Raw genomic sequence first — 18,055 nt, forward strand, 5'->3', positions numbered from 1 at the left:
AAACCGACCCACCAGGCTTCTTGCTGAAGGCAGGACAGGGTGACCAGACAGCAGCTGTGGGCTGCTGGAGGATGAGGAAGCCCATTAGATACAGAGGGTAAGGGATGTGGGTTACACTGACTTCCCTGGTGGCGCAGTGGGTAAGAATCTGCCTGCCAGTGCAGGGGACACGTGTTTGATCCCTGGTCCGGGAAGATTACACGTGCTGCAGGGCAGTGAAAGGCCGTGCACCCCAGCTACCGAGCCTGGACTCTGGAGCCAGTGAGCCGCAACTGCTGAGGCCTGGTGCTGCAGCTCCTGAAGCCAGCACGCCCGGCGCCTGTGCTCACAAGAGAAGCCACAGTGAAAGCCGGTGCACCACAACAAAGAGAAACCCCCGCTCTCTGCAAACAGAGGAAGCCTTCACGTGGCAACGAAGTCCTAGCGCAACCAAAAATAAATCAATTTTTTAAATGTTTTTGATTACATTTATATTTTTTTCCATCTTTGTTAGTTGGAGGCTAATTCTTTAAAAAAAGAACTTGAAGAGCCTGGCTAGAGTTGAGCCAAGGGGAGAATCTTTGTCAAGGGGTCTGATGGACCAGCACAGACATGGGGGTCACTTCACATACCAGGGACCCAGAACAAGAAGCTGTGGTGGATCTATGGATCCTGGGTTGGGGCCTGGGGCGGGGGGGGGGGAGTGGAAAAGTACCGAGTCCTGAATCAGAGTGGGGCAAAGTGTCTTCAAGTTTTCCTCCTCCTCCCCCCACATTAGGAGGCCTCAGAAGAGGTGCCTGAAGACCTCTGCCCAAGGCTTCAGATAAACAGACCAAGAATGAAGTCCTCTGAGCTCGGAATGCAAAAATGTGGAGAGTATGACAGGCCAGAGCAGTCTGCAGTCCTTCACTGCAACTCCTTTCAGAGGCTGCAGTGCACAGACATCCCCATGAAGCCAGCCGAGGAAAGCTTTCGACTTTGCCTATGATCAGGTCTGAAAAACCAGCTGTAGGTTTGTAGCCATGAGCCGAACTCCTCAGATGGCTCTATGCATAGCCCTTTCACCTCCCGTGGCTTCCCAGGTGGCTCAGTCATAAGGAATCTGCCTGCAGTGCAGGAGCCACAAGAGATGTGGGTCTGATCCCTGGGCCAGGAAGATCCCCTGGAGAAGGAAACGGCAACACACTCCAGTATTCCTGCCTGGGAAAATCCCATGGATAGAGGAGCTATCCCTGTGGGCTACATACAGTTCTGCTGCTGCTGCTAAGTCGCTTCAGTCATGTCTGACTCTGTGCGACCCCATAGACGGCAACCCACCAGCCTCCGTCGTCCCTGGGATTCTCCAGGCAAGAACACTGGAGTGGGTTGCCATTTCCTTCTCCAATGCATGAAAGTGAAAAGTGAAAGTGAAGTCGCTCAGTTGTGTCTGACTCTTTGCAACCCCATGGACTGCCACCTACCAGGCTCCTCTGTCCATGGGATTTTCCAGGCAAGAGCACTAGAGTGGGGTGCCACTGCCTTCTCTGACATACAATCCATGGGGTTGCAAAAGAGTCGAACACAACTTAGCAACTAAACAGCAACATCTATCACCTCCTAGGAAGGTCACCTGAAAATGCAGGGCTGGTGTCATGGTCTCTTCTTTAAATTTTATTTATTTTTAATATTTTCATTGGAGTATAGTTCATTTATGATGTTGTGTTAAGTTTCAGGCGTACAGCAAAGTGAATCAGTTGTATATATGTATGTTATATATATGTATGTGTATATCCTGGGTGAATAAGGAACAGGGAGCCTTGGGTCCCATGGAGGAAGGAAGTATCTTCCTACTGGACTTTGAGCTATTTAGACTCTAAGACAGTTGGGCTTCAGGTTAAAGGGATGTAGATTTTGGGATATTCTGGTATAAGCTGGAGAGAAGATTCAGACCTCAAAAAGGAGATCCTGAGAGTCCACCTCAGCTTCCCCTGGGATCGTGAACACTTCTCCCCACCTTTCAGATAAGAAGCACCTGTGTTCCTGTCTCTAGGGTCCTCTCCTGGGGATCCTTGGCTACTTGTCACATTCAGATATATAAGGAGTTGTGCATGCATGCTCAGTCACTCAGTTGTGTCTGACTCTTTGAGACCTTTGTAGCCCTTTAAAGTACACTGTCCATGGGATTTCGCAGGCAAGAGTACTGGAGCAGGTTGCCATTTCCTACTCCAGGGGAATCTTCCCTACCCAGAGATCAATCCCATGTCTCCTGCATTGGCAGGTGGATTCTTTATCACTGGGCCACCTGGGAAGCCCCATATTGGGAGTCGTTTTTCACATGATATTTCTCTAACCGAAAGCATTCTCACTTCCCTGCATCTTGGCGAATCTAATGCTTAGAGAGCAACTGTGGGCCCCTGGACCCCACAGAATGTTGGACTGGCCTCAGAGAGTTTCTTCCAGATTTCGATGGGGGTCTGCGGGTGGAAGGGGATTACAGTGTCTGCCGGACACCTCTGGGATCTGAAGGTGGATGCTGAGTGGGCTAAAGTCAGTCCAGAAAACCCAAGGGTTGCAGTGAAAGGGATGGGAAGCATGGGCCCTGCTTCACCACCGTCAGTGAAGGTTACAGAGCACACCTGCACCACCCTCCGGGGACCACTGCAGGAAACAGCCTCTGACTGCAGCCCCACCCGGAAACCCCCTCCTCACGTCTGCTGCCCTCCCAGCTGCAGCCACGGTGGCAGCAACATCTCTGGGCCCCGGAGGCTAATCCGGATTCACCTGACACCATCTGATTAGTCTCTCCTAGCTTAGAGGTGGGGGCGACCATGGGGGTGGCAAGAGAGCTGGGGACACTTCTTGGGTTGAAGTGTGTGACTTGTGTATCAGTCTCTCTTCAGCAGAAATACCCCTCTCTCCCTTGAGCCACCGGGGTGGGGAAGTGAAAGCCGAGCTCTTCTCTCTTGGGGCCACAGCTGTCTCGTACCCTGAAACCCTGACTTTCACCCCCTGAAGACCAACTCCCACTTCCCTTAAGCGAGATGTGGAGTTTCGTGGTCTGTTTTCCCCACATAGGTTTCTCGAAGCCTGGTTAGAACCTAGACAGGGAGGCCTTTATCCTGTTCATTACCAGTCCCCAAGCCCGTCCCACTTCTTCCCATCAGAAGGTACCCACAGCGGGATAGCTCTTAGCAGCCAAGACAGCATGCGGTCCCCAGAAGCGGGTGTGGCGCTGTCCGTGGTGCTGAAGCGGGGTTGGGTCTTGAGTTTGGGAATCACTGGATTATGCAGAAGAGTCTGACTAGACACGAATCAGATCTGGACCTCAGGCCGGGAAAGCAGCTGAGTCAGAAGGGTTGGGCCTGCCGAGGAAGGAGAAGATCAGGGAGGGGCCGAGCCTCTGGTCTGGGGGCTTGCCTTCCCCTGAGCCTCTCCTTCCTTCTTCTTTACACTCTAAAATCCTCTGGGTTCTGCCAGCCCACTGGATTAAAGTCAGCTGCAGCTCCCACCCCCTCACCTCCCACTGACTTCTTGTTTTGGGAGAAAAATAAAGCCCTATTTGTTACGGTTCCTGAAAGTCAGCTTTTTTTTTTTTTTTTTAAACTTAGAGTGAAATGCATTTCTAATTGATACAGTCTGTGGAGATGACTCCTCCAATTCCATTTAAAGCCAACATGACGTTTTCCAAAAGTGCCCTACTCACAGGAGAGTGCGTGGTATGCCTGACTTTTTTTCACTTCTGCTAATTCAAGAGTAGAGAAACAGTATGATGTCTTTTCTCTGCATTGATGTGATTATACATAACCTTTCTCATCTTTTTAAATTAACTGTAATGCTTATCTGTGAATTATCTATTCAAAGGGGGACTTCCCTGGTGGCGCAGTGGATAAGAATCCACCTGCCAATGCAGGGGCCATGGGTCCGATCCCTGGTCCAGGAAGATTACACATGCCTCAGAGCAGCAGAGCCCTTGCGTCACAGCGACTGAGCGCACGTGCTGCAACGACTAAAGCCTGCACACCTAGAGCTTGTGCTCTGCAACAAGAGAAGGCACTGCCGCCAGACGCCCGCGCTCCGCAACAGAGAGTAGCCCCCGCTCAGGGCACCTAGACAAAGCCTGAGCAAAGCAACGAAGATTCAGTGCAGCCAGAAATTTAAAACATAATAAAAAATTAAAAAAAAATCTACCCAAAGGTTTACACGGAAGGACCGTGGAGTTTTCCCGATCAGCCTCTCTAGAGACTCTGATCTCATCCCTATTACTCATCTTGTGCTAAGTTGCTTCAGTTGTGTCTGACTCTACGCAATGCTCTGGACTGTACCCACGAGGCTCCTGCGTCCATGGAATTCTTCAGGCAAGAATACTAGGCTGGGTTGCCATGCCCTCCCCCAGGGGATCCTCCCAGGAATCGAACCCGCCTCTCTTGTGTCTCCTGCATTGGCAGGTGGGTTCTTTACCTCTAGCCCCACCTGGAAAGCCCATTATTAACCTTAGAGGATAATATGTTTACCAATGCAATACACACCCCTACATTTCAAAGTTATGGTTTTATAAATACTGTTTTTAATGTTTCTGTGACTGGCATCCTACAGGACACATATCCTTTCCTGGCTACTTCCACTTGATATCAGCTGAAAATTTTTTTATGGTAAAGTGTATAATGTTCACAAGATGAATGGGTAAGTGTGCACTGCACGGATTTACCAAACAGCAAATGCAGTCAGTTCACAAAATATCTCCAGTTCGAAATACCAACTATGGCCAGTTCCCCAAATAGCTCAACAGTCCACACTCCCACCATAGAGCATGAAGTTCCTATTTGCTCACATCTCTGCAACACTTGCTGTTTCTGCCTTTTGGGTTTTCCAGTGATGTGTGTAGAGCAGTATCTGCTTTCCGTGTGGTGTTTTTCCATTACCAGTGTGTTTGAGCATCTCAATGTGGACTTGTTTTCCATTCATATTTCCACATTTCTGAAATAAATATTCATGTCCTTTGCTATTTTTATATTGGCTTGTTTTTCTTCTTGCTGATTTGTGGAAGTTTTAGTGCATTCTAAATAATTAAAAAGCTTTTGTGAGCTTAAATGAAGGAAATAATTACTCCCATTCTGCCATTTCTCGATTAAATTTATCTCTGTTGTCCTTCATTTTGATGTGATCAAATCTATGTGTCGCTGGTCACAGCACCGTGGTATGCAACATTGTGTACTCCTTCTAAAAGTATCCATGATCTTGGCTTTTACATTAACCATTTCCATGTTTTCTTTATAGTTTTATCACCAATGTCTCCCTAGAAAGTACAGTTCACATAAACCTATTTTTGAACTTTTTATAAGTACAATCATATTATATGTGATTGCCTGTGTCTTACTTCATTTTTTTATTGTGGTATAATTTACATATAATGAATATATATTTAGGCACATTTGTAAATAATGGAGTTATACCCAACAAATAATTTCTTATTTTTTATTTATTTTCCATTTATTTTTATTAGTTGGAGGCTAATTACTCTACAATATTGTAGTGGTTTTTGCCATACATTGACATGAATCAGCCATGGATTTACATGTGTTCCCCATCCCGATGCCCCCTCCCACCTCCCTCCCCATCCCATCCCTCTGGGTCTTCCCAGTGCACCAGCCCTGAGCACTTGTCTCATGCATCCAACCTGGGCTGGTGATCTGTTTCACCCTTGAAAGTATACTTGTTTCAATGCTATTCTCTCAGAACATCCCACCATTGCCTTCTCCCACAGAGTCTAAAAGTCTGTTCTGTACATCTGCATCTCTTTTTCTGTTTTGCATATAGGGTTATCGTTACCATCTTTTAAAATTTCATATATATGCATTAGTATACTGTATTGGTCTTTATCTTTCTGGCTTACTTCACTCTGTATAATGGGCTCCAGTTTCATCTATCTCATTAGAACTGATTCAAATGAATTCTTTTTAATGGCTGAGTAACATTCCATGGTGTATATGTACCACAGCTTCCTTATCCATTCGTCTGCTGATGGGCATCTAGGTTGCTTCAATGTCCTGGCTATTAGAAACAGTGCTGCGATGAACATTGGGGTGCACGTGTCTCTTTCAGATCTGGTTTCCTCGGTGTGTATGCCCAGGAGTGGGATTGCTGGCATACCCAACAAATAATTTTTTAAATAAGCAATAGACTTTATTTTTTTGGACAGTTTTAGGTTTACAGAAAAATTGAGCAGATACTACAGAGAGCTCCCGTATGCACCTCAGCCCCCTCACATTCTTCCATCTTGCATTAGTCTAGAGTATTTGTTACAGTTAATGAACCAATACTGACACAGTACCGTTAACTAAAGTCCATAGTTTTCACTTAAGTTCTCTCTTTGTGTTATCCAGTTCTATGGGTTTTGACAAAAGCATAATGTCATATCCACCATTACAGTATCTTACATATTTTGTCATATATGGTATACACTTATATATAACATATATACATATATGTTATATATACATATATACACACATACACATATATGTACACATATACACACATATGTACACATATATACACATACACATATATACACATATACATATATATACACATATATGATATACACTTATATATAACATACAGATCTATATATAATAAATAATTTTATATTATGTATTTATGTGTAGTGCACATGTTTTAATGAGTTTTGATAAATGGATACATCCACCCCAACCAAGATGTGGAATATTTCCATCACTGCTCAAATTTTCCTTATACTACCCCTCGCCTGTGACAGCCTTCCTATCACCATAGCTTAGTTTTGGCCACATGAGAACTTCAGAGAAATGCAATCGTAACTGCGTACTCTTTCATGGCTGGCTTCTTGGGATTCTTACATGAGGTTGGTCCCTGCGTTGGCAGTTCACTTCATTTCATTGCTGAGTAGACTCTCTAGAACAGGAGGTCCAGAATCATCTGCTTCCCATGCCTGCCCTCAAGTTCTGGAGAACAGTCCCTGGGGTGGGAGTTGCTCCTGCTTATTTCACATGCTCCATTGAAGACCTGGGGCCTCTGGGGCAAACTCACGTCAGCAGGCAAGTCCCCTCTGGGCTTCTGCTCTGACAACTCCAGGAGCCCAAAGATGGTGGGCATCAGAGCCGCAGGAGAGAGTGGGGCTGGGCTGGGAAGGAGGATCCTGTAGCCTCGACAATGCAGCCTGACCCAGGGGCTCTGCAGAGGCACCAATAAGCCCTTGAAAGGCAGTGACCACATGGCCACTCATCCACCAGTCTCTCTACATCAATTTCTGGGGACCCATGGAGAAGGGCACGGGGCTAGGCACTGATGGTAGACAAAGATCAGGAAAACTGAACAGCAATAAAACATAAAACCCACAAGAGATTTGGACTACACTTAATGAAACTTAATCACAGCTCTGCCACCTTATAACTGTGAGAATATGAAGCTATGACTTTAGTTTTATTTTCCAAAATGTGGAGGAAGGTATTAATCACAGGTGTGAAAGTGACATTTGATGAGGCTTGTGAAGCCCTGAGCACCTGCTTCGCACTTGACAAACACTGGACCCTAAATAGTCCCCAATTTGGGGTTTCAAGTAACTCATTCCAACAAGAAACCATCATCAATCTGCTCAACAGCCCATCACTGGCCCTTACCGTGTCCTCAGGGACCAAAGGAGATGCCAACACTGACCCACTCATCCATTCACAAAGGACCTCAACACTCACTGCCCAAGGTCTCTAGTCGAGTGGCTCCCATATGCTTCCCTTAGTCCCCCATCTTACTGATTTCATAGGTCCTCAATCACTGGCCCCCTGAATGTATTACAATGTGAACCTCAAAGCTCTCTGATACCTGAAGCTCCCACTCCCAATCATTCACTGCCTCCTACGGTCCCCTAAGCAGTGGATCACTTCCCCAACTGTCCCCCGGCCCCAGGGATGGTTCTCAAAAACCAGGGGACAGACACAGGAGGGGAAGATCTGGATTCCCTGTCCCTGAGACAAGCTGGATCCTCCTGCAGACAGCAAACCACAAGGGGCCTTCTTTCCTTGTCCACAGGCCTTCCGTATTACCAAGGAAACCATGGTCTGGCTGAGGAAGCGTGTGTCTGTTAGAAGAGATGTGCTGGGGAGACTGATGGGGAATCTGTGGGATGAGTTATTGGGGGTGGGTCCAGGGTGAGTGATGGAGGAGATTTACAGTGGGTGATAGGGGGCGGGGTCTTTGAGGAGAGGGATCTCTTCCAGGCCATTGGGGAGGGGGGTGAATGATGGGGACTGTGTAAGGTGAATGATGAGAGGGTCTTTGGGCTGAGTGACAGGGAGTCTGTGGGGTAAATGATGAGTTTCTGAGTGTTGGGGGCAAGTTGGATGTATGGTTCATGAAGTTTCACCCTCTCCTTTTGTTTTTCTGTATGGATGTGCATCAGTACTTTTGTAACCATTAAACTTCAAGTGTAGTTTTACTGTTGGGTTTTATATCATTGGTTCATGAGACCTGCTCATTTGAGGACAGTGAACATGCATCTGAGGAGGGACTTAAGTTTTGAAACTTACAGGAGATGAAGCTGGTTGAGCCTTTAGCACCTGCCTGGCACATAGTAAACAGTGAATAAAATAAAAGTCAGGTATCAGGTACCATGTTTAATTTCCACATAATCCTGTCAGCTAAATATTATGTTCATTATTATACCCATTCTGTGGATGAGGAAATGGAGGCTGAGTGCTGTTACCTAACTTGCCTGAAGGCCAAAAAGGAAGTAAAAGGATGTACAGGGAATCAGGCCAACATCTGCCTCATTCTAAACTGCACACAATCACCACTATCCCATGTGGTTCCCACATGATCACCATTTCCATTTCCTGTTGCCTTCAGACAGCTTAAGTTTTGGAGTGGCCATGTCTGCTGTGCCTACTCTGAGCTCCTGGACATTTCACTGCCTATCCATGACACCCTACATAGCCCAGCCTTTCCAACAAAGAGAAAAGTTAAACTCACCATACCCAACCTCGCACCATGACCTGGAAAACCCACAGATCTGTATCATCAGGACACTGAATCACTGATTATCTCCTGTCTGGAGATAAGGCTGCCAGAGGATCCTGAAATGCCCCTGAGTCACTGACATGGCCCAAGCTCTGAAAATCATTAATCTATCTCAGTTCAGTTCAGTTCAGTCGCTCAGTCAGGTCCGACTCTTTGCGACCCCATGAGCTGCCAGTGACACCAGTCCTCCCTGTCCAACACCAACTCCCGGAGCCTACCCAAACTCATGTCCATTAAGTTGGTGATGCCATCCAACCATCTCATCCTGTCATCCCCTTCTCCTCCTTCCTTCAGTCTTTCCCAGCATCAGGGTCTTTTCAAATGAGTCAGCTCTTCGCATCAGGTGGCCAAAGTATTGGAGTTTCAGCTTCATCATCGGTCCTTCCAATGAATACCCAGGACTGATCTCCTTTAGGATGGACTGGTTGGATCTCCTTGCTGTCCAAGGAACTCTCAAGAGTCTTCTCCAACACATTTCAAAAGCATAAATTCTGCGCTCAGCCCTCTTTATAGTCCAACTCTCACATCCATATATGACTACTGGAAAAACCATAGCCTTGACTAGACGGACCTCTGTTGCCAAAGTAATGTCTCTGCTTTTTAATATGCTGTCTAGGTTAGTCATACCTTTCCTTCCAAGGACGCTATTAATTTTGCAAATCTCCAAATAATCCCCAACACAAGGCTCGAAATATGGCACTCCAATGGAAACCCATCAAGCATCTGTTCAACTGCCAGTCACTGACTTTTCCTACATTCACTGGGACCCAAAGAAGAGCCAACAATGACTGTTTCCCCAAAGACTGTCAACACTCACCATCCAGAAGCAATGCAGTCACAAACTCCCATCACTGTCTCCTACACCTCCAGTCAACCGGCCTCTACATGCTCACAATTTCAGCTATCCTCAGCACCCCATGCTACCAACTCCTGTTACCACTCACTGCCCCCCCAAGTGTGCTACAACATGACCCTCAAGTCCTGCAGTCCCTGAAGCTCCCAGACTCTCAGTCAATTCCCAAACCCTACAGTCTCCCAAGCCATGAATCACTTACCCACATGTCCTCCAATACCATCCACTAAGGCAGAAGGAGAAGGGTACGACAGAGGATGAGATGGTTGGATGGCATCACTGACTCAGTGGACATGAGTTTGAGCAAGCTCCAGGAGTTGGTGATGGACAGGGAAGCCTGACATGCTGCAGTCCATGGGGTCACAAAAAGTCAGACATGACTGAGCAACTGAACTGAGCTAAACTGAAGGTCCTCTTAAGATACATGCTCACTGTCCTCAAATGAGCAAGCCCCTAGGAAAAGACAAAATAAAAACTGATATTAAGGTACATTTGGAATTTTAAAATTACAAAAACACCGTGTATGACAATTACCAAAAGTACATAAATGAAATATACAAGGTTGAAAAGTAATGAACTTATCATCCAATTTAAATTACAAAAAACACCCCCTTCACACACCTCACAGATCCTCCATCATTCATCCTGCAAATGACCTCAGCTGACCTCCTATCACTACCTCACAGAACTCACATCACTCACTCTAGAGACGCACCCATTATTCAACTCTCAGATCTCTTTCCCCATTATTCTCCCCACAGAATTGTCACCGTTTGCTGCAAACAGACATCCCATCAATGAGCCCACAAAAGCCCGCAGAAAACCACACTATATCACCTCAGCTTCCCTCAAGTGCCGCGTGGGTGACAAATCTGTGGCAACATCAGGGAAACCGTCTCTCTAGGCCACTTCCAGTTTGTGTCAGAGTCCCAGCTTGACCTCTCTGACCACCGTCTATCAAAACACATGTTCACTAGCATTTCTGAAGGTACTCGCTGCCAGTAGTTATCATGGTGCACAACAGGGTTTCTCTATTTCCTTTGTTCACGTTTATTCAATAGTTTCATCAGGCAAACAACTTGATCCCACCCATTTGAACTAGTTATTGGAGGCCGTCATCTTCAAAGTGTTATTCCCTACAGCCAGGGGAGGAGTTTGGAGTCTCACAGAGGATGCAGTCTTGGGGATTCTTTATTTAACTTCTATGTAGAGTATAACAAGAGAAATGCTGGGCTGGATGCATCATAAGCTGGAATCAAGATCACAGGAAGAAATATCAACAACCTCAGTGGCAGATGATACCACTCTAATGGCAGAAAGCCAAGAGGAACTAAAGAGCCTCCTGCTGAGGGTGAAAGAGGAGAGTGAAAAAGTTGGCTTAAAACTCAACATTCAAAAAATGTAGATCATGGCATCCATTCCCATCACTTCATGGCAAATAGATGGGGAAAAAATGGAAACAATGAGAAACTTCATCTTCTTGGGCTCCAGTATCACTGTAGATGGGGACTGCAGCCATGAAATTAAAAGACACTTGCTCTTTGGAAGAAAAGCTATGACAAACCTAGACAGTGTATTAAAAAGCAAAGACATCACTTTGCCAACAAAGGTCCGTATAGTCAAAGCTGGTCTTTCCAGTAGTCATGTATGGATGTGACAGTTGGACCATAAAGAACATCTAAGAATTGATGCTTTTGAACTGTGGTGTTGGAGAAGATTCTTGAGTCCTTTGGACTGCAAGGAGATCCAACCAGTCAACCCTAAAGGAAATCAGTCCTGAATATTCATTAGAAGGACTGATGCTGAAGCTGAAGCTCCAATACTTTGGCCACCTGATGTGAAGAGCCGACTCACTGGAAAAGACCCTGATGCTGGGAAAAGCTGAGGGTGGGAGGAGAAGGGGGCAACAGAGGATGAGATGGTTGGATGGAATCATCAACTCAATGAGTTTGCAAAAACTCCAGGAGACAGTGAAGGACAGGGAAGCCTGGCATGCTGCAGTCCACGGGGTTGCAAAGTTGTACATGAATTAGCAACTGAACAATAACAACAGTGAGGAAAATACAGTTACTTGGGAAAATGCCAGCAAGTCCAGTTGGGCAGAATTTTCAGGTGATTTTTCCATCATCAGAAGCGTAACCTAGAAAAGTGGACAATAGTGGCCATAAGGTCACAATGAGGCAGATTTCAGGAAATGGAGAGTGGGTCAGAGTGAGGATCTGAAGCAAAGAATCTGAAATGACCCTCGTCATTTATGATAACATGAAGCATTTCAGGGTCATGGGAAGGATAGGAGTTAAAAAAGAACTGCAAGGAGCAGGAATAACACAAAAATAACATCGAAATAACTCAGATCTACAAATTGATGATTGCACAAGGAAACACATTTCAGACTAAGGGAGAATGTGGATGCTTGGGAAGAGAAACGAGAATGAAAGATCTGGGATGAACCCCAAGATTGGTAAGGAGGCAGGAGATAAATAGACCCCAGGATGAGCAGCTGGAGTTTGTCTCCTGTGAATAGATACTCCAAAACCATGGCACGCTTTCTCTCTTGGGAGAAGCTCAGAGGTGGGGTGCAGTCACTGACAGAGAGGTTGCACAATGCAAAGAGAGGGGAAGAAATAAATACCCTGGATTTTACATTTTCTTCCTTGATGTATTTTTTAAAGAGAAAACAGGATGGTTTAACTTGTAGAGCCTAGTTATTTGTTCTTGATTACAGCATTCAACATGTAAACTCAAGTCACCTCTTGGTACAGAAACGGCCCTCTTCTACTTTCTTGGGACAGTTAATCCAAAATATATGGAACGTTTCATGAATTTGTGTGTGATTCTTGCACGGGGCCATGCTAATCTTCTCTGTATCATTCCAATTTTAATATCCATGCTGCTGAATCATGAGCACTTCTTCCTTGATTTTAATCTCCAGCATTTGATTAACTGAACCCAGTGGGAGGCTAGCTAATAAAGATATCTGGAAAATGTAGCCTGCAGGGGTAAATCCCATTAGGTCAGAGCAGTGTAGGGGAGGGACCAGGACACTAGCCAAGGACTGATCTGTACATCCACCCATCCTCTCCCATGGGTTCAGTTCAGGAGACCAGACATGAAACTGGACAGAGGCTGTTTCTGGCTGAGAAAAGTCAGCAAGTATGACCTGATGCGCAGAAGTGAGCTGTGGTGAGAGAAGTGCCTAGGAGACAGAGACTCTGTCCCTCTGAGCTTCTGTGTTCTGCCTCTCACCATGGCCAGAAGAGAGAGAGTGTTTCAGTCCACAAACCCAACCACGCAACTCTTGCTGTTCAGTGGCTCAGTCATGTCCAACTCTTTGTGACCCCATGGACAGTGGCACGCCAGGCTTCCCTGTCCTTCAATATTTCCTGGAATTTTTGCAAACTCATGTTTATTGAGTTGGTGATGCCATCCAACCATCTCATCCTCTGTCATCCCCTTCTCCTCCTGCCTTCAGTCGTTCCCAATGAGTCAGCTCTTCACATCAGGTGGCCAAAGTATTGGAGCTTCAGCTTCAGCATCAGTCCTTCCAATGAATATTTAGGGTTGATTTCCTTTAGGATTGACTGGTTTGATCTTCTTGCTGTCCAAGGAACTCTCAAGAGTCTTCTCCAACACCACAGTTCTAAAGTCTCAATTCGTCAGTGCTCAGCCTTCTTTATGGTCCAAAGCTCACATCTGTACATGACTACTGGAAAAACCATAGCTTTGACTACAGCTCCTCCAGGACCCACCAATTCTGTGGAGAATTGTAAAAGGAGGTTATGGGCTCGGACTACAGAGAATTCACCCTGGGGAAGGCAGACAAGGCCAGCCTCCCTTGGGATTTGGGGGCTTAGGTGTAGATCATCTGAGGAAGAGCTTGCTCACCTAGATTCAGATGATCCACAGGTGAATATAAAGGCCCCAAGAGGATCCCTTTAAGCAGAGTCAAACCCAGGGGCTATAAAACACCTTGCTCTATAGATATAATAGTCATCTGAGCAAGAAGAGAGAATGAAATTTAAGAAACAACTGTGTCGAGAAGTGGCCTTGGAATTTCAAGGCATAGACAATAATCCTAAAAGGCAAAAGGAAAGGGGTGGGTATGGAAGTGTGGAGGGCAGAGGTGAACAGAGGAAACCTTGGCAAGATTACATGTAAATATAAATCCAATTAAATATAAACATAAATATAATTGTGTTTGTGTGCATATGTGTATACATTATAATACATACAACATCAATCTAAATAAACCTAGGAAGCAATGATCAAGCAGAAAGCACTTATTTGGGATCAAAGACTTGCAATTTGGGGCACACAAATTCAGGGAGCAACCAAACCGTGTCCCACATGGGAGTTAAAGTCAGGGGGTTTTAAAAGCAAAGAAGGGAGATTTGAATTACAAAGAATTTTCACTAGAGTTGGAGGCAGGATCTAGTGTTGGCTGAACATGCTTGAATGCTAAGGCTATAACCAGAGGGTGGAAAAAGTTCGTTGCTGTGACAAGTCGCAGGTGTTCTTGCAGAGTTCTTGAAATATCTGTGGTTTGGCCTAGTTGATAAGTTCAAGCTTCCACCTGGTGGGGATGTCTGTAAGATCCACCCCCTTAATGGCCTCCTAGCTCCATTAAGGAAAAAAATACCCTTGACATAAGTGACTCCATTTTATTTCACATTTCACAACATCATATATATTCTCAGAGTTGGAAATGCCAGAGTGATAAGCAAATAGTTAAAAGCTTTAAAGCTTTAAAGACATAAGTTCAACTTTATTTATGTAAGTAAACAAATTTATTTATACATTTAAATTTATTTTTTTATATTTATATGAACTATATTTATACAGCTCAACTATATAAAACAAAAAAAAAATTTACCTTGGATAGCAAATCCAAGGTAAATGAAATCAGAAGACAAGGACAAGCCAGGAGAATATATTCATAATCCCACTATGGACTAATGATTGTAGTTTCTATATAAAAGAATTTATGCAAATTTTTAAGAAAAGAAATATACACTAATAATGATGAGACATTGAATGGCAGAATGACAGAGAAGATTGTTGTTGCTCAGGTCATGTCCGACTCTTTGTGATCCCATGAACTACAGTATGCCAGGCTTTTCTGTTCTTCACTATCTCCCAAAGTTTACTCATACTCATGTCCATTGAGTCAGTGATGCCACCCAACTATCTCATCCTCTGTCATCGCCTTCTCCCCCTCCCCTCAATCTTTCCCAGCATCAGGGTCTTTTCCAATGAATAGGCTCTTCATATCAGGTGGCCAAAGTATTGGAACTTCAGCTTCAGCATCAGTCCTTCCAATGAATGTTCAGGGTTGGCAGAACAGATTCGAATGGAAAGTAGTAATCATTATGAAACCTACTTAGAAATACTTCACTTTCATGTCTATAATGAGAAATTCTAGTTAAAACTATAATGGGTACATTTTTCACTGGTAAGATTGAAAGATCCAAATCAGTGCTAATGTACACTGCTGTTGAGGTTGGAGAGAAGCAGAGATGAATCACATTATAGGGGATAGTGATACAAATTGGCACAACCTCCTGGAGAGTCATTTGGCCATACTGTATCTATCAACTGGTAATGTATGTGCCCTCTGACTGAGGAATTCAAATTCACACAGACATTTTAGCAGACAGGCATACCTTGGGGATAGTTCAGGTTCACAATAAAGCAAATACCTCAATAAAGTGAAGCAAACAATATTTTTTTTTAATTTTCCGATGCATAAAAGTTATGTTTACACTATATTTTTACATTACGCGGTCCAGTGACTGTGCAATAGCAATATGTCTCTTAAAAAAAACTGTACAGGGCATCCCTGGTGGCATGGTGGTAAAGAATCTTCCTGCCAATGCAGGAAATGCGGGTTCTATCCCTAGTCCAGAGAAGACCCCACATGTCACAGAGCAACTAAGCCTGAGCACTGTAACTACTATATCTGTGCTCTAGAGCCTGGCAGCTGCAATTACTAAGCCCATGTGCCACAACTACTTAAGTCCACACACCAAGAGCCCATGCTCTGCAACAAGAGAAGCCACTGCAATGAGAGAAGCCCGAACACCATGATGAGAGAGGAGTCCTTGCTCATCTCAACACCTCAAGGGCTGTTGCTGCAGTCCTGGCAGCAACAAAGACCCAGTAGTGTCAAAAATAAATGAAAATAAATATTTTTTAATGTACAAAGCTTAATTCAAAAAATAATTTTTTGCTAAAATATGCTAACCATCATCTGAGCCTTCGAAGAGTTGTAATCTTTTTAGTAGTAACATCAAAGATCACTATCACAGATCACCATGAAAATATAATAATAAAAAATTTGAAATACTGCAAGAAACACCAAAATGTGACACAGAGACATGAAGTGAGCAAATGCTGTTGGGGAAATGGTGCTAACAGACTTGCTCTACACTGGGCTGTCCCAAATCTTCAGTTCAGTTCAGTTCGGTCGCTCAGTTGTGTCCGACTCATTGCGACCCCATGAACTGCAGCACGCCTGGCCCCACTGTCCATCACCAACTCCTGGAGTCCACCCAAACCCATGTCCATTAAGTCGGTGATGCCATCCAACCATCTCATCCTCTGTCGTCCCCTTCCCCTCCTGCCCTCAATCTTTCCCAGCATCAGGGTCTTTTCCAATGAGTCAGCTCTTCATATCAAGTGGCCAAAGTATTGGAGTTTCAGCTTCAACATCACTCCTTCCAATGAACACCCAGGACTGATCTCCTTTAGGATGGACTGGTTGGATCTCCTTGCAGTCCAAGGGACTCTCAAGAGTCTTCTCCAACACCACAGTTCAAAAGAATCAATTCTTCTGTGCTCAGCTTTCTTTTCTTTTTTTTAGTTTTTAAATTTAAAAAAATTTTAGAAAAAAAATTTAGTGTCATAAGGAAGGAATAGGTGACATAAGATGGGCTTTTCATGATCACATTTCCTCCAGACAGCAGGCATACAGGAAAGGTCACCTGGTCCTCTTATCCATAGAGCAGAGCCTCCAAATACTTAACCAAGGTCTGTGTTGTCATTCACCTTGCATCCTTGATTCTATGCACTGTGCAGTTTTCTACAAATAAATCAAATTTCTGCTTAAATTGGTTGCTCATGACTTCTGTTGTTTACCACCAAGATACTGCATGCAGCTGATACAGTCTGATGGGCCTTAAGACGGTGTCCATCGACAATCAGGGTGATGCAGCGAACCGGTGCTGCTCTCGCTGTTTGCCGGGCCGGTCCTGGGTCATTCCAGAATGTTCAGGAAACTCCTGAAGGCCCACCATCTTCTCTTTGGCCCCCACAGCCATCAGCTTGCCTCACACTGACTGGGCTCGAACCCCGGAGAGCAAGAGCCTCCCGCCCACCTGCCGCACTGGGGGAAGGAGACAGCAAGAAGGGCTTTGGGGCCACAGAGCGCAAGGCCAGAGGCGGGGAGGACTAAGCCGGCTGCGTGGTGCTGGGTCTCAACTTTCTTTATAGTCCAACTCTCATATCCATACATGACCCTTGGATAAACCATAGCCTTGAATAGATGGACCTTTGTTGGCAAAGTAATGTCTCTGCTTTTTAATATGCTGTCTAGGTTGGTCATAACTTTCCTTCCAAGGAGAAAGCATCTTTTAATTTCATGGCTGCAATCACCATCTGCAGTGATTTTGGAGCCCAGAAAAATAAAGTCAGCCACTGTTTCCCCCTCTATTTGCCATGAAGTGATGGGACTGGATGCCATAATCTTAGTTTTCTGAATGTTGAGCTTTAAGCCAACTTTTTCACTCTCCTCTTCCAATTTCATCAAGAGGCTCTTTAGTTCTTCTTCACTTTCTGCCATAAGGGTGGTGTCATCTGCATATCTGAGGTTATTGATATTTCTCCTGGCAATCTTGATTCCAGCTTGTGCTTCCTCCAGCCCAGAGGTTCTCATGATGTACTCTGCATATAAGTTAAATAAGTAGGGTGACAATATACAGCCTTGACGTACTCCTTTTCCTATTTGGAACCAGTCTGTTGTTCCATGTCCAGTTCTAATTGTTGCTTCCTGACCTGCATACAGATTTATTAGGAGGCAGGTCAGGTGGTCTGGTATTCCCATCTCTTTAAAAAAGGCAGGGTGGAGGGTGCAGTATCTGTGAGGCACAAATGAAGTCAAGAACAGTAAAATGAGAAATGCCTTAGTCCTCTCAAAAA

General features: G+C 44.9%; 1 protein-coding gene and 1 non-coding gene across 2 annotated transcripts in view; both read right to left on the reverse strand.

The window, feature by feature from the left end:
- The window catches only part of LOC122692463 (sialic acid-binding Ig-like lectin 5), a 76,159-nt gene that overhangs the window by 6,568 nt on the left and 51,536 nt on the right, over positions 1–18,055 (reverse strand). The gene's annotated exons all lie outside the window — the stretch shown is intronic.
- LOC122692933 lies at positions 12,660–12,767 on the reverse strand. The gene has a single exon (XR_006340745.1). It is a non-coding gene; the product is annotated as a U6 spliceosomal RNA (small nuclear RNA).

The sequence above is a fragment of the Cervus elaphus genome, chromosome 4 (assembly GCF_910594005.1).
Source record: "Cervus elaphus chromosome 4, mCerEla1.1, whole genome shotgun sequence".
Lineage (NCBI taxonomy): Eukaryota > Metazoa > Chordata > Mammalia > Artiodactyla > Cervidae > Cervus > Cervus elaphus.